Source organism: Anthonomus grandis, chromosome 12 (assembly GCF_022605725.1).
Source record: "Anthonomus grandis grandis chromosome 12, icAntGran1.3, whole genome shotgun sequence".
Classification (NCBI taxonomy): domain Eukaryota; kingdom Metazoa; phylum Arthropoda; class Insecta; order Coleoptera; family Curculionidae; genus Anthonomus; species Anthonomus grandis.
Window position 1 is genome coordinate 10,048,389 of NC_065557.1, and position 27,714 is coordinate 10,076,102.

At 39.8% G+C, this 27,714-nt stretch overlaps 1 protein-coding gene and 2 long non-coding RNA genes across 4 annotated transcripts in view; 1 reads left to right on the forward strand and 2 right to left on the reverse strand.

Moving 5' to 3' along the window:
• The window catches only part of LOC126743442 (uncharacterized), a 28,417-nt gene extending 2,878 nt beyond the window's left edge, over window positions 1–25,539 (reverse strand). The window contains exons 1-2 of the long non-coding RNA XR_007662874.1: window positions 25,387–25,539; window positions 13,086–13,243 (exon numbers count right to left, since the gene is read on the reverse strand). This is a non-coding gene — a long non-coding RNA (uncharacterized LOC126743442). The remainder of the gene's footprint in view (window positions 1–13,085; window positions 13,244–25,386) is intronic.
• LOC126743436 (protein prickle-like) overlaps window positions 1–27,714 on the forward strand; it is a 444,925-nt gene that overhangs the window by 226,140 nt on the left and 191,071 nt on the right. The window lies entirely within an intron of this gene.
• Window positions 3,556–12,362, reverse strand: LOC126743441 (uncharacterized). Its single transcript, XR_007662873.1, has 3 exons — window positions 12,327–12,362; window positions 10,716–11,314; window positions 3,556–4,136 (listed from the first exon to the last, which is right to left on the reverse strand). It is a non-coding gene; the product is annotated as an uncharacterized LOC126743441 (long non-coding RNA).

Sequence of the window (27,714 nt, forward strand, 5' to 3'; positions counted from 1 at the left end):
CGGAAAAAAGTCAATTTTCGACCCCGTTTTTGAGCCCAAAAATGGGCTACAAAAATGCAAGATCTCAGCTAATATGGGAGCTACGACCTTGCGGGTGGTCTCGTTGGATTCAGAAGGACGAAACTAAGTCAAAACCGTTGGAATTATCCCGATAGTGCCCATAGAAGCCGAGATATGGACCTCCAAAGTTCGGGATTTTTCATTTTTAGGGTATACCCCCCCGTATCGAATTTTTCACCAAAAATTGATTTTTTTCGAATTTGAAATAACTCTACCAGCGGCTTGATCCCATCACCTACAACACGAAAACACCGGGTTATAATGAGTTTCGAGAAAAACTAAGGGAGTTATGGCACTTTGAAAATGCGAAAAATCGATTTTCTTTAAACTCGAAAATCGCTATAGAAATCCCTATCAGCGGCTTATTCCCATCACCTACATCACGAAAACACCGGATTATAACGAAATTCGACTAGAACAAGTGGAATTATAGCACTTTAAATATTCGGAAAAAAGTCAATTTTCGACCCCGTTTTTGAGCCCAAAAATGGGCCACAAAAATGCGAGATCTCAGCTAATATGAGAGCTACGACCTTGCGGATGGTCTCGTTGGATTCAGAAGGACGAAACTAAGTCAAAACCGTTGGAATTATCCCGATAGTGCCCATAGAAGCCGAGATATGGACCTCCAAAGTTCGGGATTTTTCATTTTTAGGGTATACCCCCCCGTATCGAATTTTTCACCAAAAATTGATTTTTTTCGAATTTCAACTAACTATACCAGCGGCTTGATCCCATCACCTACAACACGAAAACACCGGGTTATAATGAGTTTCGAGAAAAACTAAGGGAGTTATGGCACTTTGAAAATGCGAAAAATCGATTTTCTTTAAACTCGAAAATCGCTATAGAAATCCCTATCAGCGGCCTATTCCCATCACCTACATCACGAAAACACCGGATTATAACGAAATTCGACTAGAACAAGTGGAATTATAGCACTTTGAAAATTCGGAAAAAAGTCAATTTTCGACCCCGTTTTTGAGCCCAAAAATGGGCCACAAAAATGCGAGATCTCAGCTAATATGGGAGCTACGACCTTGCGGATCGTCTCGTTGGATTCAGAAGGACGAAACTAAGTCAAAACCGTTGGAATTATCCCGATAGTGCCCATAGAAGCCGAGATATGGACCTCCAAAGTTCGGGATTTTTCATTTTTAGGGTATACCCCCCCGTATCGAATTTTTCACCAAAAATTGATTTTTTTCGAATTTGAAATAACTCTACCAGCGGCTTGATCCCATCACCTACAACACGAAAACACCGGGTTATAATGAGTTTCGAGAAAAACTAAGGGAGTTATGGCACTTTGAAGATGCGAAAAATCGATTTTCTTTAAACTCGAAAATCGCTATCGAAATCCCTATCAGCGGCTTATTCCCATCACCTACATTACGAAAACACTGGATTATAACTGAATTCGACTAGAACTAGTGGAATTATAGCACTTTGAAAATTCGGAAAAAAGTCAATTTTCGACCCCGTTTTTGAGCCCAAAAATAGGCCACAAAAATGCGAGATCTCAGCTAATATGGGAGCTACGACCTTGCGGATGGTCTCGTTGGATTCAGAAGGATGAAACTAAGTCAAAACCGTTGGAATTATCCCGATAGTGCCCATAGAAGCCGAGATATGGACCTCCAAAATTCGGGATTTTTTATTTTTAGGGTATACCCCCCCGTATCGAATTTTTCACCAAAAATTTATTTTTTTTGAATTTGAAATAACTCTACCAGCGGCTTGATCCCATCACCTACAACACGAAAACACCGGGTTATAATGAGTTTCGAGAAAAACTAAGGGAGTTATGGCACTTTGAAAATGCGAAAAATCGATTTTCTTTAAACTCGAAAATCGCTATAGAAATCCCTATCAGCGGCTTATTCCCATCACCTACATCACGAAAACACCGGATTATAACGAAATTCGACTAGAACAAGTGGAATTATAGCACTTTGAAAATTCGGAAAAAAGTCAATTTTCGACCCCGTTTTTGAGCCCAAAAATGGGCTACAAAAATGCGAGATCTCAGCTAATATGGGAGCTACGACCTTGCGGGTGGTCTCGTTGGATTCAGAAGGACGAAACTAAGTCAAAACCGTTGGAATTATCCCGATAGTGCCCATAGAAGCCGAGATATGGACCTCCAAAGTTCGGGATTTTTCATTTTTAGGGTATACCCCCCCGTATCGAATTTTTCACCAAAAATTGATTTTTTTCGAATTTGAAATAACTCTACCAGCGGCTTGATCCCATCACCTACAACACGAAAACACCGGGTTATAATGAGTTTCGAGAAAAACTAAGGGAGTTATGGCACTTTGAAAATGCGAAAAATCGATTTTCTTTAAACTCGAAAATCGCTATCGAAATCCCTATCAGCGGCTTATTCCCATCACCTACATTACGTAAACACTGGATTATAACTGAATTCGACTAGAACTAGTGGAATTATAGCACTTTGAAAATTCGGAAAAAAGTCAATTTTCGACCCCGTTTTTGAGCCCAAAAATAGGCCACAAAAATGCGAGATCTCAGCTAATATGGGAGCTACGACCTTGCGGATGGTCTCGTTGGATTCAGAAGGACGAAACTAAGTCAAAACCGTTGGAATTATCCCGATAGTGCCCATAGAAGCCGAGATATGGACCTCCAAAATTCGGGATTTTTTATTTTTAGGGTATACCCCCCCGTATCGAATTTTTCACCAAAAATTGTTTTTTTTTCGAATTTCAACTAACTATACCAGCGGCTTGATCCCATCACCTACAACACGAAAACACCGAATTATAATGAGTTTCGAGAAAAACTAAGGGAGTTATGGCACTTTGAAAATGCGAAAAATCGATTTTCTTTAAACTCGAAAATCGCTATAGAAATCCCTATCAGCGGCTTATTCCCATCACCTACATCACGAAAACACCGGATTATAACGAAATTCGACTAGAACAAGTGGAATTATAGCACTTTGAAAAGTCGGAAAAAAGTCAATTTTCGACCCCGTTTTTGAGCTCAAAAATGGGCCACAAAAATGCGAGATCTCAGCTAATATGGGAGCTACGACCTTGCGGATGGTCTCGTTGTATTCAGAAGGACGAAACTAAGTCAAAACCGTTGGAATTATCCCGATAGTGCCCATAGAAGCCGAGATATGGACCTCCAAAGTTCGGGATTTTTCATTTTTAGGGTATACCCCCCCGTATCGAATTTTTCACCAAAAATTGATTTTTTTCGAATTTCAACTAACTATACCAGCGGCTTGATCCCATCACCTACAACACGAAAACACCGGGTTATAATGAGTTTCGAGAAAAACTAAGGGAGTTATGGCACTTTGAAAATGCAAAAAATCGATTTTCTTTAAACTCGAAAATCGCTATAGAAATCCCTATCAGCGGCTTATTCCCATCACCTACATCACGAAAACACCGGATTATAACGAAATTCGACTAGAACAAGTGGAATTATAGCACTTTGAAAATTCGGAAAAAAGTCAATTTTCGACCCCGTTTTTGAGCCCAAAAATGGGCTACAAAAATGCAAGATCTCAGCTAATATGGGAGCTACGACCTTGCGGGTGGTCTCGTTGGATTCAGAAGGACGAAACTAAGTCAAAACCGTTGGAATTATCCCGATAGTGCCCATAGAAGCCGAGATATGGACCTCCAAAGTTCGGGATTTTTCATTTTTAGGGTATACCCCCCCGTATCGAATTTTTCACCAAAAATTGATTTTTTTCGAATTTGAAATAACTCTACCAGCGGCTTGATCCCATCACCTACAACACGAAAACACCGGGTTATAATGAGTTTCGAGAAAAACTAAGGGAGTTATGGCACTTTGAAAATGCGAAAAATCGATTTTCTTTAAACTCGAAAATCGCTATCGAAATCCCTATCAGCGGCTTATTCCCATCACCTACATTACGAAAACACCGGATTATAACTGAATTCGACTAGAACTAGTGGAATTATAGCACTTTGAAAATTCGGAAAAAAGTCAATTTTCGACCCCGTTTTTGAGCCCAAAAATGGGCCACAAAAATGCGAGATCTCAGCTAATATGGGAGCTACGACCTTGCGGGTGGTCTCGTTGGATTCAGAAGGACGAAACTAAGTCAAAACCGTTGGAATTATCCCGATAGTGCCCATAGAAGCCGAGATATGGACCTCCAAAGTTCGGGATTTTTTATTTTTAGGGTATACCCCCCCGTATCGAATTATTCACCAAAAATTGATTTTTTTCGAATTTCAACTAACTATACCAGCAGCTTGATCCCATCACCTACAACACGAAAACACCGGGTTATAATGAGTTTCGAGAAAAACTAAGGGAGTTATGGCACTTTGAAAATGCGAAAAATCGATTTTCTTTAAACTCGAAAATCGCTATAGAAATCCCTATCAGCGGCTTATTCCCATCACCTACATCACGAAAACACCGGATTATAACGAAATTCGACTAGAACAAGTGGAATTATAGCACTTTAAATATTCGGAAAAAAGTCAATTTTCGACCCCGTTTTTGAGCCCAAAAATGGGCCACAAAAATGCGAGATCTCAGCTAATATGAGAGCTACGACCTTGCGGATGGTCTCGTTGGATTCAGAAGGACGAAACTAAGTCAAAACCGTTGGAATTATCCCGATAGTGCCCATAGAAGCCGAGATATGGACCTCCAAAGTTCGGGATTTTTCATTTTTAGGGTATACCCCCCCGTATCGAATTTTTCACCAAAAATTGATTTTTTTCGAATTTCAACTAACTATACCAGCGGCTTGATCCCATCACCTACAACACGAAAACACCGGGTTATAATGAGTTTCGAGAAAAACTAAGGGAGTTATGGCACTTTGAAAATGCGAAAAATCGATTTTCTTTAAACTCGAAAATCGCTATAGAAATCCCTATCAGCGGCCTATTCCCATCACCTACATCACGAAAACACCGGATTATAACGAAATTCGACTAGAACAAGTGGAATTATAGCACTTTGAAAATTCGGAAAAAAGTCAATTTTCGACCCCGTTTTTAAGCCCAAAAATGGGCCACAAAAATGCGAGATCTCAGCTAATATGGGAGCTACGACCTTGCGGATCGTCTCGTTGGATTCAGAAGGACGAAACTAAGTCAAAACCGTTGGAATTATCCCGATAGTGCCCATAGAAGCCGAGATATGGACCTCCAAAGTTCGGGATTTTTCATTTTTAGGGTATACCCCCCCGTATCGAATTTTTCACCAAAAATTGATTTTTTTCGAATTTGAAATAACTCTACCAGCGGCTTGATCCCATCACCTACAACACGAAAACACCGGTTTATAATGAGTTTCGAGAAAAACTAAGGGAGTTATGGCACTTTGAAAATGCGAAAAATCGATTTTCTTTAAACTCGAAAATCGCTATAGAAATCCCTATCAGCGGCTTATTCCCATCACCTACATCACGAAAACACCTGATTATAACGAAATTCGACTAGAACAAGTGGAATTATAGCACTTTAAATATTCGGAAAAAAGTCAATTTTCGACCCCGTTTTTGAGCCCAAAAATGGGCCACAAAAATGCGAGATCTCAGCTAATATGAGAGCTACGACCTTGCGGATGGTCTCGTTGGATTCAGAAGGACGAAACTAAGTCAAAACCGTTGGAATTATCCCGATAGTGCCCATAGAAGCCGAGATATGGACCTCCAAAGTTCGGGATTTTTCATTTTTAGGGTATACCCCGCCGTATCGAATTTTTCACCAAAAATTGATTTTTTTCGAATTTCAACTAACTATACCAGCGGCTTGATCCCATCACCTACAACACGAAAACACCGGGTTATAATGAGTTTCGAGAAAAACTAAGGGAGTTATGGCACTTTGAAAATGCAAAAAATCGATTTTCTTTAAACTCGAAAATCGCTATAGAAATCCCTATCAGCGGCTTATTCCCATCACCTACATCACGAAAACACCGGATTATAACGAAATTCGACTAGAACAAGTGGAATTATAGCACTTTGAAAATTCGGAAAAAAGTCAATTTTCGACCCCGTTTTTGAGCCCAAAAATGGGCTACAAAAATGCAAGATCTCAGCTAATATGGGAGCTACGACCTTGCGGGTGGTCTCGTTGGATTCAGAAGGACGAAACTAAGTCAAAACCGTTGGAATTATCCCGATAGTGCCCATAGAAGCCGAGATATGGACCTCCAAAGTTCGGGATTTTTCATTTTTAGGGTATACCCCCCCGTATCGAATTTTTCACCAAAAATTGATTTTTTTCGAATTTGAAATAACTCTACCAGCGGCTTGATCCCATCACCTACAACACGAAAACACCGGGTTATAATGAGTTTCGAGAAAAACTAAGGGAGTTATGGCACTTTGAAAATGCGAAAAATCGATTTTCTTTAAACTCGAAAATCGCTATAGAAATCCCTATCAGCGGCTTATTCCCATCACCTACATCACGAAAACACCGGATTATAACGAAATTCGACTAGAACAAGTGGAATTATAGCACTTTAAATATTCGGAAAAAAGTCAATTTTCGACCCCGTTTTTGAGCCCAAAAATGGGCCACAAAAATGCGAGATCTCAGCTAATATGAGAGCTACGACCTTGCGGATGGTCTCGTTGGATTCAGAAGGACGAAACTAAGTCAAAACCGTTGGAATTATCCCGATAGTGCCCATAGAAGCCGAGATATGGACCTCCAAAGTTCGGGATTTTTCATTTTTAGGGTATACCCCCCCGTATCGAATTTTTCACCAAAAATTGATTTTTTTCGAATTTCAACTAACTATACCAGCGGCTTGATCCCATCACCTACAACACGAAAACACCGGGTTATAATGAGTTTCGAGAAAAACTAAGGGAGTTATGGCACTTTGAAAATGCGAAAAATCGATTTTCTTTAAACTCGAAAATCGCTATAGAAATCCCTATCAGCGGCCTATTCCCATCACCTACATCACGAAAACACCGGATTATAACGAAATTCGACTAGAACAAGTGGAATTATAGCACTTTGAAAATTCGGAAAAAAGTCAATTTTCGACCCCGTTTTTGAGCCCAAAAATGGGCCACAAAAATGCGAGATCTCAGCTAATATGGGAGCTACGACCTTGCGGATCGTCTCGTTGGATTCAGAAGGACGAAACTAAGTCAAAACCGTTGGAATTATCCCGATAGTGCCCATAGAAGCCGAGATATGGACCTCCAAAGTTCGGGATTTTTCATTTTTAGGGTATACCCCCCCGTATCGAATTTTTCACCAAAAATTGATTTTTTTCGAATTTGAAATAACTCTACCAGCGGCTTGATCCCATCACCTACAACACGAAAACACCGGGTTATAATGAGTTTCGAGAAAAACTAAGGGAGTTATGGCACTTTGAAGATGCGAAAAATCGATTTTCTTTAAACTCGAAAATCGCTATCGAAATCCCTATCAGCGGCTTATTCCCATCACCTACATTACGAAAACACTGGATTATAACTGAATTCGACTAGAACTAGTGGAATTATAGCACTTTGAAAATTCGGAAAAAAGTCAATTTTCGACCCCGTTTTTGAGCCCAAAAATAGGCCACAAAAATGCGAGATCTCAGCTAATATGGGAGCTACGACCTTGCGGATGGTCTCGTTGGATTCAGAAGGATGAAACTAAGTCAAAACCGTTGGAATTATCCCGATAGTGCCCATAGAAGCCGAGATATGGACCTCCAAAATTCGGGATTTTTTATTTTTAGGGTATACCCCCCCGTATCGAATTTTTCACCAAAAATTTATTTTTTTTGAATTTGAAATAACTCTACCAGCGGCTTGATCCCATCACCTACAACACGAAAACACCGGGTTATAATGAGTTTCGAGAAAAACTAAGGGAGTTATGGCACTTTGAAAATGCGAAAAATCGATTTTCTTTAAACTCGAAAATCGCTATAGAAATCCCTATCAGCGGCTTATTCCCATCACCTACATCACGAAAACACCGGATTATAACGAAATTCGACTAGAACAAGTGGAATTATAGCACTTTGAAAATTCGGAAAAAAGTCAATTTTCGACCCCGTTTTTGAGCCCAAAAATGGGCTACAAAAATGCGAGATCTCAGCTAATATGGGAGCTACGACCTTGCGGGTGGTCTCGTTGGATTCAGAAGGACGAAACTAAGTCAAAACCGTTGGAATTATCCCGATAGTGCCCATAGAAGCCGAGATATGGACCTCCAAAGTTCGGGATTTTTCATTTTTAGGGTATACCCCCCCGTATCGAATTTTTCACCAAAAATTGATTTTTTTCGAATTTGAAATAACTCTACCAGCGGCTTGATCCCATCACCTACAACACGAAAACACCGGGTTATAATGAGTTTCGAGAAAAACTAAGGGAGTTATGGCACTTTGAAAATGCGAAAAATCGATTTTCTTTAAACTCGAAAATCGCTATCGAAATCCCTATCAGCGGCTTATTCCCATCACCTACATTACGTAAACACTGGATTATAACTGAATTCGACTAGAACTAGTGGAATTATAGCACTTTGAAAATTCGGAAAAAAGTCAATTTTCGACCCCGTTTTTGAGCCCAAAAATAGGCCACAAAAATGCGAGATCTCAGCTAATATGGGAGCTACGACCTTGCGGATGGTCTCGTTGGATTCAGAAGGACGAAACTAAGTCAAAACCGTTGGAATTATCCCGATAGTGCCCATAGAAGCCGAGATATGGACCTCCAAAATTCGGGATTTTTTATTTTTAGGGTATACCCCCCCGTATCGAATTTTTCACCAAAAATTGTTTTTTTTTCGAATTTCAACTAACTATACCAGCGGCTTGATCCCATCACCTACAACACGAAAACACCGAATTATAATGAGTTTCGAGAAAAACTAAGGGAGTTATGGCACTTTGAAAATGCGAAAAATCGATTTTCTTTAAACTCGAAAATCGCTATAGAAATCCCTATCAGCGGCTTATTCCCATCACCTACATCACGAAAACACCGGATTATAACGAAATTCGACTAGAACAAGTGGAATTATAGCACTTTGAAAAGTCGGAAAAAAGTCAATTTTCGACCCCGTTTTTGAGCTCAAAAATGGGCCACAAAAATGCGAGATCTCAGCTAATATGGGAGCTACGACCTTGCGGATGGTCTCGTTGTATTCAGAAGGACGAAACTAAGTCAAAACCGTTGGAATTATCCCGATAGTGCCCATAGAAGCCGAGATATGGACCTCCAAAGTTCGGGATTTTTCATTTTTAGGGTATACCCCCCCGTATCGAATTTTTCACCAAAAATTGATTTTTTTCGAATTTCAACTAACTATACCAGCGGCTTGATCCCATCACCTACAACACGAAAACACCGGGTTATAATGAGTTTCGAGAAAAACTAAGGGAGTTATGGCACTTTGAAAATGCAAAAAATCGATTTTCTTTAAACTCGAAAATCGCTATAGAAATCCCTATCAGCGGCTTATTCCCATCACCTACATCACGAAAACACCGGATTATAACGAAATTCGACTAGAACAAGTGGAATTATAGCACTTTGAAAATTCGGAAAAAAGTCAATTTTCGACCCCGTTTTTGAGCCCAAAAATGGGCTACAAAAATGCAAGATCTCAGCTAATATGGGAGCTACGACCTTGCGGGTGGTCTCGTTGGATTCAGAAGGACGAAACTAAGTCAAAACCGTTGGAATTATCCCGATAGTGCCCATAGAAGCCGAGATATGGACCTCCAAAGTTCGGGATTTTTCATTTTTAGGGTATACCCCCCCGTATCGAATTTTTCACCAAAAATTGATTTTTTTCGAATTTGAAATAACTCTACCAGCGGCTTGATCCCATCACCTACAACACGAAAACACCGGGTTATAATGAGTTTCGAGAAAAACTAAGGGAGTTATGGCACTTTGAAAATGCGAAAAATCGATTTTCTTTAAACTCGAAAATCGCTATCGAAATCCCTATCAGCGGCTTATTCCCATCACCTACATTACGAAAACACCGGATTATAACTGAATTCGACTAGAACTAGTGGAATTATAGCACTTTGAAAATTCGGAAAAAAGTCAATTTTCGACCCCGTTTTTGAGCCCAAAAATGGGCCACAAAAATGCGAGATCTCAGCTAATATGGGAGCTACGACCTTGCGGGTGGTCTCGTTGGATTCAGAAGGACGAAACTAAGTCAAAACCGTTGGAATTATCCCGATAGTGCCCATAGAAGCCGAGATATGGACCTCCAAAGTTCGGGATTTTTTATTTTTAGGGTATACCCCCCCGTATCGAATTATTCACCAAAAATTGATTTTTTTCGAATTTCAACTAACTATACCAGCAGCTTGATCCCATCACCTACAACACGAAAACACCGGGTTATAATGAGTTTCGAGAAAAACTAAGGGAGTTATGGCACTTTGAAAATGCGAAAAATCGATTTTCTTTAAACTCGAAAATCGCTATAGAAATCCCTATCAGCGGCTTATTCCCATCACCTACATCACGAAAACACCGGATTATAACGAAATTCGACTAGAACAAGTGGAATTATAGCACTTTAAATATTCGGAAAAAAGTCAATTTTCGACCCCGTTTTTGAGCCCAAAAATGGGCCACAAAAATGCGAGATCTCAGCTAATATGAGAGCTACGACCTTGCGGATGGTCTCGTTGGATTCAGAAGGACGAAACTAAGTCAAAACCGTTGGAATTATCCCGATAGTGCCCATAGAAGCCGAGATATGGACCTCCAAAGTTCGGGATTTTTCATTTTTAGGGTATACCCCCCCGTATCGAATTTTTCACCAAAAATTGATTTTTTTCGAATTTTAACTAACTATACCAGCGGCTTGATCCCATCACCTACAACACGAAAACACCGGGTTATAATGAGTTTCGAGAAAAACTAAGGGAGTTATGGCACTTTGAAAATGCGAAAAATCGATTTTCTTTAAACTCGAAAATCGCTATAGAAATCCCTATCAGCGGCTTATTCCCATCACCTACATTACGAAAACACTGGATTATAACTGAATTCGACTAGAACTAGTGGAATTATAGCACTTTGAAAATTCGGAAAAAAGTCAATTTTCGACCCCGTTTTTGAGCCCAAAAATAGGCCACAAAAATGCGAGATCTCAGCTAATATGGGAGCTACGACCTTGCGGATGGTCTCGTTGGATTCAGAAGGACGAAACTAAGTCAAAACCGTTGGAATTATCCCGATAGTGCCCATAGAAGCCGAGATATGGACCTCCAAAGTTCGGGATTTTTCATTTTTAGGGTATACCCCCCCGTATCGAATTTTTCACCAAAAATTGATTTTTTTCGAATTTTAACTAACTATACCAGCGGCTTGATCCCATCACCTACAACACGAAAACACCGGGTTATAATGAGTTTCGAGAAAAACTAAGGGAGTTATGGCACTTTGAAAATGCGAAAAATCGATTTTCTTTAAACTCGAAAATCGCTATAGAAATCCCTATCAGCGGCTTATTCCCATCACCTACATCACGAAAACACCGGATTATAACGAAATTCGACTAGAACAAGTGGAATTATAGCACTTTGAAAATTCGGAAAAAAGTCAATTTTCGACCCCGTTTTTGAGCCCAAAAATGGGCTACAAAAATGCGAGATCTCAGCTAATATGGGAGCTACGACCTTGCGGGTGGTCTCGTTGGATTCAGAAGGACGAAACTAAGTCAAAACCGTTGGAATTATCCCGATAGTGCCCATAGAAGCCGAGATATGGACCTCCAAAGTTCGGGATTTTTCATTTTTAGGGTATACCCCCCCGTATCGAATTTTTCACCAAAAATTGATTTTTTTCGAATTTCAACTAACTATACCAGCGGCTTGATCCCATCACCTACAACACGAAAACACCGGGTTATAATGAGTTTCGAGAAAAACTAAGGGAGTTATGGCACTTTGAAAATGCGAAAAATCGATTTTCTTTAAACTCGAAAATCGCTATCGAAATCCCTATCAGCGGCTTATTCCCATCACCTACATTACGTAAACACTGGATTATAACTGAATTCGACTAGAACTAGTGGAATTATAGCACTTTGAAAATTCGGAAAAAAGTCAATTTTCGACCCCGTTTTTGAGCCCAAAAATAGGCCACAAAAATGCGAGATCTCAGCTAATATGAAAGCTACGACCTTGCGGATGGTCTCGTTGGATTCAGAAGGACGAAACTAAGTCAAAACCGTTGGAATTATTCCGATAGTGCCCATAGAAGCCGAGATATGGACCTCCAAAATTCGGGATTTTTTATTTTTAGGGTATACCCCCCCGTATCGAATTTTTCACCAAAAATTTATTTTTTTCGAATTTGAAATAACTCTACCAGCGGCTTGATCCTATCACCTACAACACGAAAACACCGGGTTATAATGAGTTTCGAGAAAAACTAAGGGAGTTTGCACTTTGAAAATGCGAAAAATCGATTTTCTTTAAACTCGAAAATCGCTATAGAAATCCCTCTCAGCGGCTTATTCCCATCACCTACATTACGAAAACACCGGATTATAACTGAATTCGACTAGAACTAGTGGAATTATAGCACTTTGAAAATTCGGAAAAAAGTCAATTTTCGACCCCGTTTTTGAGCCCAAAAATGGGCTACAAAAATGCGAGATCTCAGCTAATATGGGAGCTACGACCTTGCGGGTGGTCTCGTTGGATTCAGAAGGACGAAACTAAGTCAAAACCGTTGGAACTATCCCGATAGTGCCCATAGAAGCCGAGATATGGACCTCCACAGTTCGGGATTTTTCATTTTTAGGGTATACCCCCCCGTATCGAATTTTTCACCAAAAATTGATTTTTTTCGAATTTCAACTAACTATACCAGCGGCTTGATCCCATCACCTACAACACGAAAACACCGGGTTATAATGAGTTTCGAGAAAAACTAAGGGAGTTATGGCACTTTGAAAATGCGAAAAATCGATTTTCTTTAAACTCGAAAATCGCTATAGAAATCCCTATCAGCGGCTTATTCCCATCACCTACATCACGAAAACACCGGATTATAACGAAATTCGACTAGAACAAGTGGAATTATAGCACTTTGAAAATTCGGAAAAAAGTCAATTTTCGACCCCGTTTTTGAGCCCAAAAATGGGCCACAAAAATGCGAGATCTCAGCTAATATGGGAGCTACGACCTTGCGGATCGTCTCGTTGGATTCAGAAGGACGAAACTAAGTCAAAACCGTTGGAATTATCCCGATAGTGCCCATAGAAGCTGAGATATGGACCTCCAAAGTTCGGGATTTTTCATTTTTAGGGTATACCCCCCCGTATCGAATTTTTCACCAAAAATTGATTTTTTTCGAATTTGAAATAACTCTACCAGCGGCTTGATCCCATCACCTACAACACGAAAACACCGAGTTATAATGAGTTTCGAGAAAAACTAAGGGAGTTATGGCACTTTGAAAATGCGAAAAATCGATTTTCTTTAAACTCGAAAATCGCTATAGAAATCCCTATCAGCGGCTTATTCCCATCACCTACATCACGAAAACACCGGATTATAACGAAATTCGACTAGAACAAGTGGAATTATAGCACTTTAAATATTCGGAAAAAAGTCAATTTTCGACCCCGTTTTTGAGCCCAAAAATGGGCCACAAAAATGCGAGATCTCAGCTAATATGAGAGCTACGACCTTGCGGATGGTCTCGTTGGATTCAGAAGGACGAAACTAAGTCAAAACCGTTGGAATTATCCCGATAGTGCCCATAGAAGCCGAGATATGGACCTCCAAAGTTCGGGATTTTTCATTTTTAGGGTATACCCCCCCGTATCGAATTTTTCACCAAAAATTGATTTTTTTCGAATTTCAACTAACTATACCAGCGGCTTGATCCCATCACCTACAACACGAAAACACCGGGTTATAATGAGTTTCGAGAAAAACTAAGGGAGTTATGGCACTTTGAAAATGCGAAAAATCGATTTTCTTTAAACTCGAAAATCGCTATAGAAATCCCTATCAGCGGCTTATTCCCATCACCTACATCACGAAAACACCGGATTATAACGAAATTCGACTAGAACAAGTGGAATTATAGCACTTTGAAAATTCGGAAAAAAGTCAATTTTCGACCCCGTTTTTGAGCCCAAAAATGGGCCACAAAAGTGCGAGATCTCAGCTTATATGGGAGCTACGACCTTGCGAATGGTCTCGTTGGATTCAGAAGGACGAAACTAAGTCAAAACCGTTGGAATTATCCCGATAGTGCCCATAGAAGCCGAGATATGGACCTCCAAAATTCGGGATTTCTTATTTTTAGGGTATACCCCCCCGTATCGAATTTTTCACCAAAAATTGATTTTTTTCGAATTTGAAATAACTCTACCAGCGGCTTGATCCCATCACCTACAACACGAAAACACCGGGTTATAATGAGTTTCGAGAAAAACTAAGGGAGTTATGGCACTTTGAAAATGCGAAAAATCGATTTTCTTTAAACTCGAAAATCGCTATCGAAATCCCTATCAGCGGCTTATTCCCATCACCTACATTACGAAAACACCGGATTATAACTGAATTCGACTAGAACTAGTGGAATTATAGCACTTTGAAAATTCGGAAAAAAGTCAATTTTCGACCCCGTTTTTGAGCCCAAAAATGGGCTACAAAAATGCGAGATCTCAGCTAATATGGGAGCTACGACCTTGCGGGTGGTCTCGTTGGATTCAGAAGGACGAAACTAAGTCAAAACCGTTGGAATTATCCCGATAGTGCCCATAGAAGCCGAGATATGGACCTCCAAAGTTCGGGATTTTTCATTTTTAGGGTATACCCCCCCGTATCGAATTTTTCACCAAAAATTGATTTTTTTTGAATTTCAACTAACTATACCAGCGGCTTGATCCCATCACCTACAACACGAAAACACCGGGTTATAATGTGTTTCGAGAAAAACTAAGGGAGTTATGGCACTTTGAAAATGCGAAAAATCGATTTTCTTTAAACTCGAAAATCGCTATAGAAATCCCTATCAGCGGCTTATTCCCATCACCTACATCACGAAAACACCGGATTATAACGAAATTCGACTAGAACAAGTGGAATTATAGCACTTTGAAAATTCGGAAAAAAGTCAATTTTCGACCCCGTTTTTGAGCCCAAAAATGGGCTACAAAAATGCGAGATCTCAGCTAATATGGGAGCTACGACCTTGCGGGTGGTCTCGTTGGATTAAGAAGGACGAAACTAAGTCAAAACCGTTGGAATTATCCCGATAGTGCCCATAGAAGCCGAGATATGGACCTCCAAAGTTCGGGATTTTTCATTTTTAGGGTATACCCCCCCGTATCGAATTTTTCACCAAAAATTGATTTTTTTCGAATTTGAAATAACTCTACCAGCGGCTTGATCCCATCACCTACAACACGAAAACACCGGGTTATAATGAGTTTCGAGAAAAACTAAGGGAGTTATGGCACTTTGAAAATGCGAAAAATCGATTTTCTTTAAACTCGAAAATCGCTATCGAAATCCCTATCAGCGGCTTATTCCCATCACCTACATTACGAAAACACTGGATTATAACTGAATTCGACTAGAACTAGTGGAATTATAGCACTTTGAAAATTCGGAAAAAAGTCAATTTTCGACCCCGTTTTTGAGCCCAAAAATAGGCCACAAAAATGCGAGATCTCAGCTAATATGGGAGCTACGACCTTGCGGATGGTCTCGTTGGATTCAGAAGGACGAAACTAAGTCAAAACCGTTGGAATTATCCCGATAGTGCCCATAGAAGCCGAGATATGGACCTCCAAAATTCGGGATTTTTTATTTTTAGGGTATACCCCCCCGTATCGAATTTTTCACCAAAAATTTATTTTTTTCGAATTTGAAATAACTCTACCAGCGGCTTGATCCCATCACCTACAACACGAAAACACCGGGTTATAATGAGTTTCGAGAAAAACTAAGGGAGTTATTGCACTTTGAAAATGCGAAAAATCGATTTTCTTTAAACTCGAAAATCGCTATAGAAATCCCTATCAGCGGCTTATTCCCATCACCTACATTACGAAAACACCGGATTATAACTGAATTCGACTAGAACTAGTGGAATTATAGCACTTTGAAAATTCGGAAAAAAGTCAATTTTCGACCCCGTTTTTGAGCCCAAAAATGGGCTACAAAAATGCGAGATCTCAGCTAATATGGGAGCTATGACCTTGCGGGTGGTCTCGTTGGATTCAGAAGGACGAAACTAAGTCAAAACCGTTGGAATTATCTCGATAGTGCCCATAGAAGCCGAGATATGGACCTCCAAAGTTCGGGATTTTTCATTTTTAGGGTATACCCCCCCGTATCGAATTTTTCACCAAAAATTGATTTTTTTCGAATTTCAACTAACTATACCAGCGGCTTGATCCCATCACCTACAACACGAAAACACCGGGTTATAATGAGTTTCGAGAAAAACTAAGGGAGTTATGGCACTTTGAAAATGCGAAAAATCGATTTTCTTTAAACTCGAAAATCGCTATAGAAATCCCTATCAGCGGCTTATTCCCATCACCTACATCACGAAAACACCGGATTATAACGAAATTCGACTAGAACAAGTGGAATTATAGCACTTTGAAAATTCGGAAAAAAGTCAATTTTCGACCCCGTTTTTGAGCCCAAAAATGGGCTACAAAAATGCGAGATCTCAGCTAATATGGGAGCTACGACCTTGCGGGTGGTCTCGTTGGATTCAGAAGGACGAAAATTAGTCAAAACCGTTGGAATTATCCCGATAGTGCCCATAGAAGCCGAGATATGGACCTCCAAAGTTCGGGATTTTTCATTTTTAGGGTATACCCCCCCGTATCGAATTTTTCACCAAAAATTGATTTTTTTCGAATTTCAACTAACTATACCAGCGGCTTGATCCCATCACCTACAACACGAAAACACCGGGTTATAATGAGTTTCGAGAAAAACTAAGGGAGTTATGGCACTTTGAAAATGCGAAAGATCGATTTTCTTTAAACTCGAAAATCGCTATCGAAATCCCTATCAGCGGCTTATTCCCATCACCTACATTACGAAAACACCGGATTATAACTGAATTCGACTAGAACTAGTGGAATTATAGCACTTTGAAAATTCGGAAAAAAGTCAATTTTCGACCCCGTTTTTGAGCCCAAAAATGGGCTACAAAAATGCGAGATCTCAGCTAATATGGGAGCTACGACCTTGCGGGTGGTCTCGTTGGATTCAGAAGGACGAAACTAAGTCAAAACCGTTGGAATTATCCCGATAGTGCCCATAGAAGCCGAGATATGGACCTCCAAAGTTCGGGATTTTTCATTTTTAGGGTATACCCCCCCGTATCGAATTTTTCACCAAAAATTGATTTTTTTCGAATTTCAACTAACTATACCAGCGGCTTGATCCCATCACCTACAACACGAAAACACCGGGTTATAATGAGTTTCGAGAAAAACTAAGGGAGTTATGGCACTTTGAAAATGCGAAAAATCGATTTTCTTTAAACTCGAAAATCGCTATAGAAATCCCTATCAGCGGCTTATTCCCATCACCTACATCACGAAAACACCGGATTATAACGAAATTCGACTAGAACAAGTGGAATTATAGCACTTTGAAAATTCGGAAAAAAGTCAATTTTCGACCCCGTTTTTGAGCCCAAAAATGGGCCACAAAAGTGCGAGATCTCAGCTAATATGGGAGCTACGACCTTGCGAATGGTCTCGTTGGATTCAGAAGGACGAAACTAAGTCAAAACCGTTGGAATTATCCCGATAGTGCCCATAGAAGCCGAGATATGGACCTCCAAAGTTCGGGATTTTTCATTTTTAGGGTATACCCCCCCGTATCGAATTTTTCACCAAAAATTGATTTTTTTCGAATTTGAAATAACTCTACCAGCGGCTTGATCCCATCACCTACAACACGAAAACACCGGGTTATAAAGAGTTTCGAGAAAAACTAAGGGAGTTATGGCACTTTGAAAATGCGAAAAATCGATTTTCTTTAAACTCGAAAATCGCTATCGAAATCCCTATCAGCGGCTTATTCCCATCACCTACATTACGAAAACACTGGATTATAACTGAATTCGACTAGAACTAGTGGAATTATAGCACTTTGAAAATTCGGAAAAAAGTCAATTTTCGACCCCGTTTTTGACCCCAAAAATAGGCCACAAAAATGCGAGATCTCAGCTAATATGGGAGCTACGACCTTGCGGATGGTCTCGTTGGATTCAGAAGGACGAAACTAAGTCAAAACCGTTGGAATTATCCCGATAGTGCCCATAGAAGCCGAGATATGGACCTCCAAAATTCGGGATTTTTTATTTTTAGGGTATACCCCCCGTATCGAATTTTTCACCAAAAATTTATTTTTTTCGAATTTGAAATAACTCTACCAGCGGCTTGATCCCATCACCTACAACACGAAAACACCGGGTTATAATGAGTTTCGAGAAAAACTAAGGGAGTTATGGCACTTTGAAAATGCGAAAAATCGATTTTCTTTAAACTCGAAAATCGCTATAGAAATCCCTATCAGCGGCTTATTCCCATCACCTACATCACGAAAACACCGGATTATAACGAAATTCGACTAGAACAAGTGGAATTATAGCACTTTGAAAATTCGGAAAAAAGTCAATTTTCGACCCCGTTTTTGAGCCCAAAAATGGGCCACAAAAATGCGAGATCTTAGCTAATATGGGAGCTACGACCTTGCGGATCGTCTCGTTGGATTCAGAAGGACGAAACTAAGTCAAAACCGTTGGAATTATCCCGATAGTGCCCATAGAAGCCGAGATATGGACCTCCAAAGTTCGGGATTTTTCATTTTTAGGGTATACCCCCCCGTATCGAATTTTTCACCAAAAATTTATTTTTTTCGAATTTGAAATAACTCTACCAGCGGCTTGATCCCATCACCTACAACACGAAAACACCGGGTTATAATGAGTTTCGAGAAAAACTAAGGGAGTTATGGCACTTTGAAAATGCAAAAAATCGATTTTCTTTAAACTCGAAAATCGCTATAGAAATCCCTATCAGCGGCTTATTCCCATCACCTACATCACGAAAACACCGGATTATAACGAAATTCGACTAGAACAAGTGGAATTATAGCACTTTGAAAATTCGGAAAAAAGTCAATTTTCGACCCCGTTTTTGAGCCCAAAAATGGGCCACAAAAATGCGAGATCTCAGCTAATATGGGAGCTACGACCTTGCGGATGGTCTCGTTGGATTCAGAAGGACGAAACTAAGTCAAAACCGTTGGAATTATCCCGATAGTGCCCATAGAAGCCGAGATATGGACCTCCAAAGTTCGGGATTTTTCATTTTTAGGGTATACCCCCCCGTATCGAATTTTTCACCAAAAATTGATTTTTTTCGAATTTCAACTAACTATACCAGCGGCTTGATCCCATCACCTACAACACGAAAACACCGGGTTATAATGAGTTTCGAGAAAAACTAAGGGAGTTATGGCACTTTGAAAATGCGAAAAATCGATTTTCTTTAAACTCGAAAATCGCTATAGAAATCCCTATCAGCGGCTTATTCCCATCACCTACATCACGAAAACACCGGATTATAACGAAATTCGACTAGAACAAGTGGAATTATAGCACTTTGAAAATTCGGAAAAATGTCAATTTTCGACCCCGTTTTTGAGCCCAAAAATGGGCTACAAAAATGCGAGATCTCAGCTAATATGGGAGCTACGACCTTGCGGGTGGTCTCGTTGGATTCAGAAGGACGAAACTAAGTCAAAACCGTTGGAATTATCCCGATAGTGCCCATAGAAGCCGAGATATGGACCTCCAAATTTCGGGATTTTTCATTTTTAGGGTATACCCCCCCGTATCGAATTTTTCACCAAAAATTGATTTTTTTCGAATTTCAACTAACTATACCAGCGGCTTGATCCCATCACCTACAACACGAAAACACCGGGTTATAATGAGTTTCGAGAAAAACTAAGGGAGTTATGGCACTTTGAAAATGCGAAAAATCGATTTTCTTTAAACTCGAAAATCGCTATAGAAATCCCTATCAGCGGCTTATTCCCATCACCTACATCACGAAAACACCGGATTATAACGAAATTCGACTAGAACAAGTGGAATTATAGCACTTTGAAAATTCGGAAAAAAGTCAATTTTCGACCCCGTTTTTGAGCCCAAAAATGGGCTACAAAAATGCGAGATCTCAGCTAATATGGGAGCTACGACCTTGCGGGTGGTCTCGTTGGATTCAGAAGGACGAAACTAAGTCAAAACCGTTGGAATTATCCCGATAGTGCCCATAGAAGCCGAGATATGGACCTCCAAAGTTCGGGATTTTTCATTTTTAGGGTATACCCCCCCGTATCGAATTTTTCACCAAAAATTGATTTTTTTCGAATTTCAACTAACTATACCAGCGGCTTGATCCCATCACCTACAACACGAAAACACCGGGTTATAATGAGTTTCGAGAAAAACTAAGGGAGTTATGGCACTTTGAAAATGCGAAAAATCGATTTTCTTTAAACTCGAAAATCGCTATAGAAATCCCTATCAGCGGCTTATTCCCATCACCTACATCACGAAAACACCGGATTATAACGAAATTCGACTAGAACAAGTGGAATTATAGCACTTTGAAAATTCGGAAAAATGTCAATTTTCGACCCCGTTTTTGAGCCCAAAAATGGGCTACAAAAATGCGAGATCTCAGCTAATATGGGAGCTACGACCTTGCGGGTGGTCTCGTTGGATTCAGAAGGACGAAACTAAGTCAAAACCGTTGGAATTATCCCGATAGTGCCCATAGAAGCCGAGATATGGACCTCCAAATTTCGGGATTTTTCATTTTTAGGGTATACCCCCCCGTATCGAATTTTTCACCAAAAATTGATTTTTTTCGAATTTCAACTAACTATACCAGCGGCTTGATCCCATCACCTACAACACGAAAACACCGGGTTATAATGAGTTTCGAGAAAAACTAAGGGAGTTATGGCACTTTGAAAATGCGAAAAATCGATTTTCTTTAAACTCGAAAATCGCTATAGAAATCCCTATCAGCGGCTTATTCCCATCACCTACATCACGAAAACACCGGATTATAACGAAATTCGACTAGAACAAGTGGAATTATAGCACTTTGAAAATTCGGAAAAAAGTCAATTTTCGACCCCGTTTTTGAGCCCAAAAATGGGCTACAAAAATGCGAGATCTCAGCTAATATGGGAGCTACGACCTTGCGGGTGGTCTCGTTGGATTCAGAAGGACGAAACTAAGTCAAAACCGTTGGAATTATCCCGATAGTGCCCATAGAAGCCGAGATATGGACCTCCAAAGTTCGGGATTTTTCATTTTTAGGGTATACCCCCCCCGTATCGAATTTTTCACCAAAAATTTATTTTTTTCGAATTTGAAATAACTATACCAGCAGCTTGATCCCATCACCTACAACACGAAAACACCGGGTTATAATGAGTTTCGAGAAAAACTAAGGGAGTTATTGCACTTTGAAAATGCGAAAAATCGATTTTCTTTAAACTCGAAAATCGCTATAGAAATCCCTATCAGCGGCTTATTCCCATCACCTATATCACGAAAACACCGGATTATAACGAAATTCGACTAGAACAAGTGGAATTATAGCACTTTAAATATTCGGAAAAAAGTCAATTTTTGACCCCGTTTTTGAGCCCAAAAATGGGCCACAAAAATGCGAGATCTCAGCTAATATGAGAGCTACGACCTTGCAGATGGTCTCGTTGGATTCAGAAGGACGAAACTAAGTCAAAACCGTTGGAATTATCCCGATAGTGCCCATAGAAGCCGAGATATGGACCTCCAAAGTTCGAGATTTTTCATTTTTAGGGTATACCCCCCCGTATCGAATTTTTCACCAAAAATTTATTTTTTTCGAATTTGAAATAACTATACCAGCAGCTTGATCCCATCACCTACAACACGAAAACACCGGGTTATAATGAGTTTCGAGAAAAACTAAGGGAGTTATTGCACTTTGAAAATGCGAAAAATCGATTTTCTTTAAACTCGAAAATCGCTATAGAAATCCCTATCAGCGGCTTATTCCCATCACCTACATTACGAAAACACCGGATTATAACTGAATTCGACTAGAACTAGTGGAATTATAGCACTTTGAAAATTCGGAAAAAAGTCAATTTTCGACCCCGTTTTTGAGCCCAAAAATGGGCCACAAAAATGCGAGATCTCAGCTAATATGGGAGCTACGACCTTGCGGGTGGTCTCGTTGGATTCAGAAGGACGAAACTAAGTCAAAACCGTTGGAATTATCCCGATAGTGCCCATAGAAGCCGAGATATGGACCTCCAAAGTTCGGGATTTTTCATTTTTAGGGTATACCCCCCCGTATCGAATTTTTCACCAAAAATTTATTTTTTTCGAATTTGAAATAACTATACCAGCAGCTTGATCCCATCACCTACAACACGAAAACACCGGGTTATAATGAGTTTCGAGAAAAACTAAGGGAGTTATTGCACTTTGAAAATGCGAAAAATCGATTTTCTTTAAACTCGAAAATCGCTATAGAAATCCCTATCAGCGGCTTATTCCCATCACCTATATCACGAAAACACCGGATTATAACGAAATTCGACTAGAACAAGTGGAATTATAGCACTTTAAATATTCGGAAAAAAGTCAATTTTTGACCCCGTTTTTGAGCCCAAAAATGGGCCACAAAAATGCGAGATCTCAGCTAATATGAGAGCTACGACCTTGCAGATGGTCTCGTTGGATTCAGAAGGACGAAACTAAGTCAAAACCGTTGGAATTATCCCGATAGTGCCCATAGAAGCCGAGATATGGACCTCCAAAGTTCGAGATTTTTCATTTTTAGGGTATACCCCCCCGTATCGAATTTTTCACCAAAAATTTATTTTTTTCGAATTTGAAATAACTATACCAGCAGCTTGATCCCATCACCTACAACACGAAAACACCGGGTTATAATGAGTTTCGAGAAAAACTAAGGGAGTTATTGCACTTTGAAAATGCGAAAAATCGATTTTCTTTAAACTCGAAAATCGCTATAGAAATCCCTATCAGCGGCTTATTCCCATCACCTACATTACGAAAACACCGGATTATAACTGAATTCGACTAGAACTAGTGGAATTATAGCACTTTGAAAATTCGGAAAAAAGTCAATTTTCGACCCCGTTTTTGAGCCCAAAAATGGGCTACAAAAATGCGAGATCTCAGCTAATATGGGAGCTACGACCTTGCGGGTGGTCTCGTTGGATTCAGAAGGACGAAACTAAGTCAAAACCGTTGGAATTATCCCGATAGTGCCCATAGAAGCCGAGATATGGACCTCCAAAGTTCGGGATTTTTCATTTTTAGGGTATACCCCCCCGTATCGAATTTTTCACCAAAAATTGATTTTTTTCGAATTTCAACTAACTATACCAGCAGCTTGATCCCATCACCTACAACACGAAAACACCGGGTTATAATGAGTTTCGAGAAAAACTAAGGGAGTTATGGCACTTTGAAAATGCGAAAAATCGATTTTCTTTAAACTCGAAAATCGCTATAGAAATCCCTATCAGCGCTTATTCCCATCACCTACATCACGAAAACACCGGATATAACGAAATTCGACTAGAACAAGTGGAATTATAGCACTTTGAAAATTCGGAAAAAAGTCAATTTTCGACCCCGTTTTTGAGCCCAAATATGGGCTACAAAAATGCGAGATCTCAGCTAATATGGGAGCTACGACCTTGCGGGTGGTCTCGTTGGATTCAGAAGGACGAAACTAAGTCAAAAACCGTTGGAATTATCCCGATAGTGCCCATAGAAGCCGAGATATGGACCTCCAAAGTTCGGGATTTTTCATTTTTAGGGTAGTACCCCCCCGTATCGAATTTTTCACCAAAAATTGATTTTTTCGAATTTCAACTAACTATACCAGCGGCTTGATCCCATCACCTACAACACGAAAACACCGGGTTATAATGAGTTTCGAGAAAAACTAAGGGAGTTATGGCACTTTGAAAATGCGAAAAATCGATTTTCTTTAAACTCGAAAATCGCTATAGAAATCCCTATCAGCGGCTTATTCCCATCACCTACATCACGAAAACACCGGATTATAACGAAATTCGACTAGAACAAGTGGAATTATAGCACTTTAAATATTCGGAAAAAAGTCAATTTTCGACCCCGTTTTTGAGCCCAAAAATGGGCCACAAAAATGCGAGATCTCAGCTAATATGAGAGCTACGACCTTGCGGATGGTCTCGTTGGATTCAGAAGGACGAAACTAAGTCAAAACCGTTGGAATTATCCCGATAGTGCCCATAGAAGCCGAGATATAAACCTCCAAAGTTCGGGATTTTTCATTTTTAGGGTATACCCCCCCGTATCGAATTTTTCACCAAAAATTGATTTTTTTCGAATTTCAACTAACTATACCAGCGGCTTGATCCCATCACCTACAACACGAAAACACCGGGTTATAATGAGTTTCGAGAAAAACTAAGGGGGTTATGGCACTTTGAAAATGCGAAAAATCGATTTTCTTTAAACTCGAAAATCGCTATAGAAATCCCTATCAGCGGCTTATTCCCATCACCTACATCACGAAAACACCGGATTATAACGAAATTCGACTAGAACAAGTGGAATTATAGCACTTTGAAAATTCGGAAAAAAGTCAATTTTCGACCCCGTTTTTGAGCCCAAAAATGGGCCACAAAAATGCGAGATCTTAGCTAATATGGGAGCTACGACCTTGCGGATCGTCTCGTTGGATTCAGAAGGACGAAACTAAGTCAAAACCGTTGGAATTATCCCGATAGTGCCCATAGAAGCCGAGATATGGACCTCCAAAGTTCGGGATTTTTCATTTTTAGGGTATACCCCCCCGTATCGAATTTTTCACCAAAAATTGATTTTTTTCGAATTTGAAATAACTCTACCAGCGGCTTGATCCCATCACCTACAACACGAAAACACCGGGTTATAATGAGTTTCGAGAAAAACTAAGGGAGTTATGGCACTTTAAAAATGCGAAAAATCGATTTTCTTTAAACTCGAAAATCGCTATCGAAATCCCTATCAGCGGCTTATTCCCATCACCTACATTACGAAAACACTGGATTATAACTGAATTCGACTAGAACTAGTGGAATTATAGCACTTTGAAAATTCGGAAAAAAGTCAATTTTCGACCCCGTTTTTGAGCCCAAAAATGGGCCACAAAAATGCGAGATCTCAGCTAATATGGGAGCTACGACCTTGCGGATGGTCTCGTTGGATTCAGAAGGACGAAACTAAGTCAAAACCGTTGGAATTATCCCGATAGTGCCCATAGAAGCCGAGATATGGACCTCCAAAGTTCGGGATTTTTCATTTTTAGGGTATACCCCCCCGTATCGAATTTTTCACCAAAAATTGATTTTTTTCGAATTTCAACTAACTATACCAGCGGCTTGATCCCATCACCTACAACACGAAAACACCGGGTTATAATGAGTTTCGAGAAAAACTAAGGGAGTTATGGCACTTTGAAAATGCGAAAAATCGATTTTCTTTAAACTCGAAAATCGCTATAGAAATCCCTATCAGCGGCTTATTCCCATCACCTACATCACAAAAACACCGGATTATAACGAAATTCGACTAGAACAAGTGGAATTATAGCACTTTGAAAATTCGGAAAAAAGTCAATTTTCGACCCCGTTTTTGAGCCCAAAAATGGGCCACAAAAATGCGAGATCTCAGCTAATATGGGAGCTACGACCTTGCGGATGGTCTCGTTGGATTCAGAAGGACGAAACTAAGTCAAAACCGTTGGAATTATCCCGATAGTGCCCATAGAAGCCGAGATATGGACCTCCAAAGTTCGGGATTTTTCATTTTTAGGGTATACCCCCCCGTATCGAATTTTTCACCAAAAATTGATTTTTTTCGAATTTCAACTAACTATACCAGCGGCTTGATCCCATCACCTACAACACGAAAACACCGGGTTATAATGAGTTTCGAGAAAAACTAAGGGAGTTATGGCACTTTGAAAATGCGAAAAATCGATTTTCTTTAAACTCGAAAATCGCTATAGAAATCCCTATCAGCGGCTTATTCCCATCACCTACATCACAAAAACACCGGATTATAACGAAATTCGACTAGAACAAGTGGAATTATAGCACTTTGAAAATTCGGAAAAAAGTCAATTTTCGACCCCGTTTTTGAGCCCAAAAATGGGCCACAAAAATGCGAGATCTCAGCTAATATGGGAGCTACGACCTTGCGGATGGTCTCGTTGGATTCAGAAGGACGAAACTAAGTCAAAACCGTTGGAATAATCCCGATAGTGCCCATAGAAGCCGAGATATGGACCTCCAAAATTCGGGATTTTTTATTTTTAGGGTATACCCCCCCGTATCGAATTTTTCACCAAAAATTTATTTTTTTCGAATTTGAAATAACTCTACCAGCGGCTTGATCCCATCACCTACAACACGAAAACACCGGGTTATAATGAGTTTCGAGAAAAACTAAGGGTTTTGCACTTTGAAAATGCGAAAAATCGATTTTCTTTAAACTCGAAAATCGCTATAGAAATCCCTATCAGCGGCTTATTCCCATCACCTACATTACGAAAACACCGGATTATAACTGAATTCGACTAGAACTAGTGGAATTATAGCACTTTGAAAATTCGGAAAAAAGTCAATTTTCGACCCCGTTTTTGAGCCCAAAAATGGGCTACAAAAATGCGAGATCTCAGCTAATATGGGAGCTACGACCTTGCGGGTGGTCTCGTTGGATTCAGAAGGACGAAACTAAGTCAAAACCGTTGGAATTATCCCGATAGTGCCCATAGAAGCCGAGACATGGACCTCCAAAGTTCGGGATTTTTCATTTTTAGGGTATACCCTCCGTATCGAATTTTTCACCAAAAATTGATTTTTTTCGAATTTGAAATAACTATACCAGCAGCTTGATCCCATCACCTACAACACGAAAACACCGGGTTATAATGAGTTTCGAGAAAAACTAAGGGAGTTATGGCACTTTGAAAATGCGAAAAATCGATTTTCTTTAAACTCGAAAATCGCTATCGAAATCCCTATCAGCGGCTTATTCCCATCACCTACATTACGAAAACACCGGATTATAACTGAATTCGACTAGAACTAGTGGAATTATAGCACTTTGAAAATTCGGAAAAAAGTCAATTTTCGACCCCGTTTTTGAGCCCAAAAATAGGCCACAAAAATGCGAGATCTTAGCTAATATGGGAGCTACGACCTTGCGGATGGTCTCGTTGGATTCAGAAGGACGAAACTAAGTCAAAACCGTTGGAATTATCCCGATAGTGCCCATAGAAGCCGAGATATGGACCTCCAAAGTTCGGGATTTTTCATTTTTAGGGTATACCCCCCCGTATCGAATTTTTCACCAAAAATTTATTTTTTTCGAATTTGAAATAACTATACCAGCAGCTTGATCCCATCACCTACAACACGAAAACACCGGGTTATAATGAGTTTCGAGAAAAACTAAGGGAGTTATGGCACTTTGAAAATGCGAAAAATCGATTTTCTTTAAACTCGAAA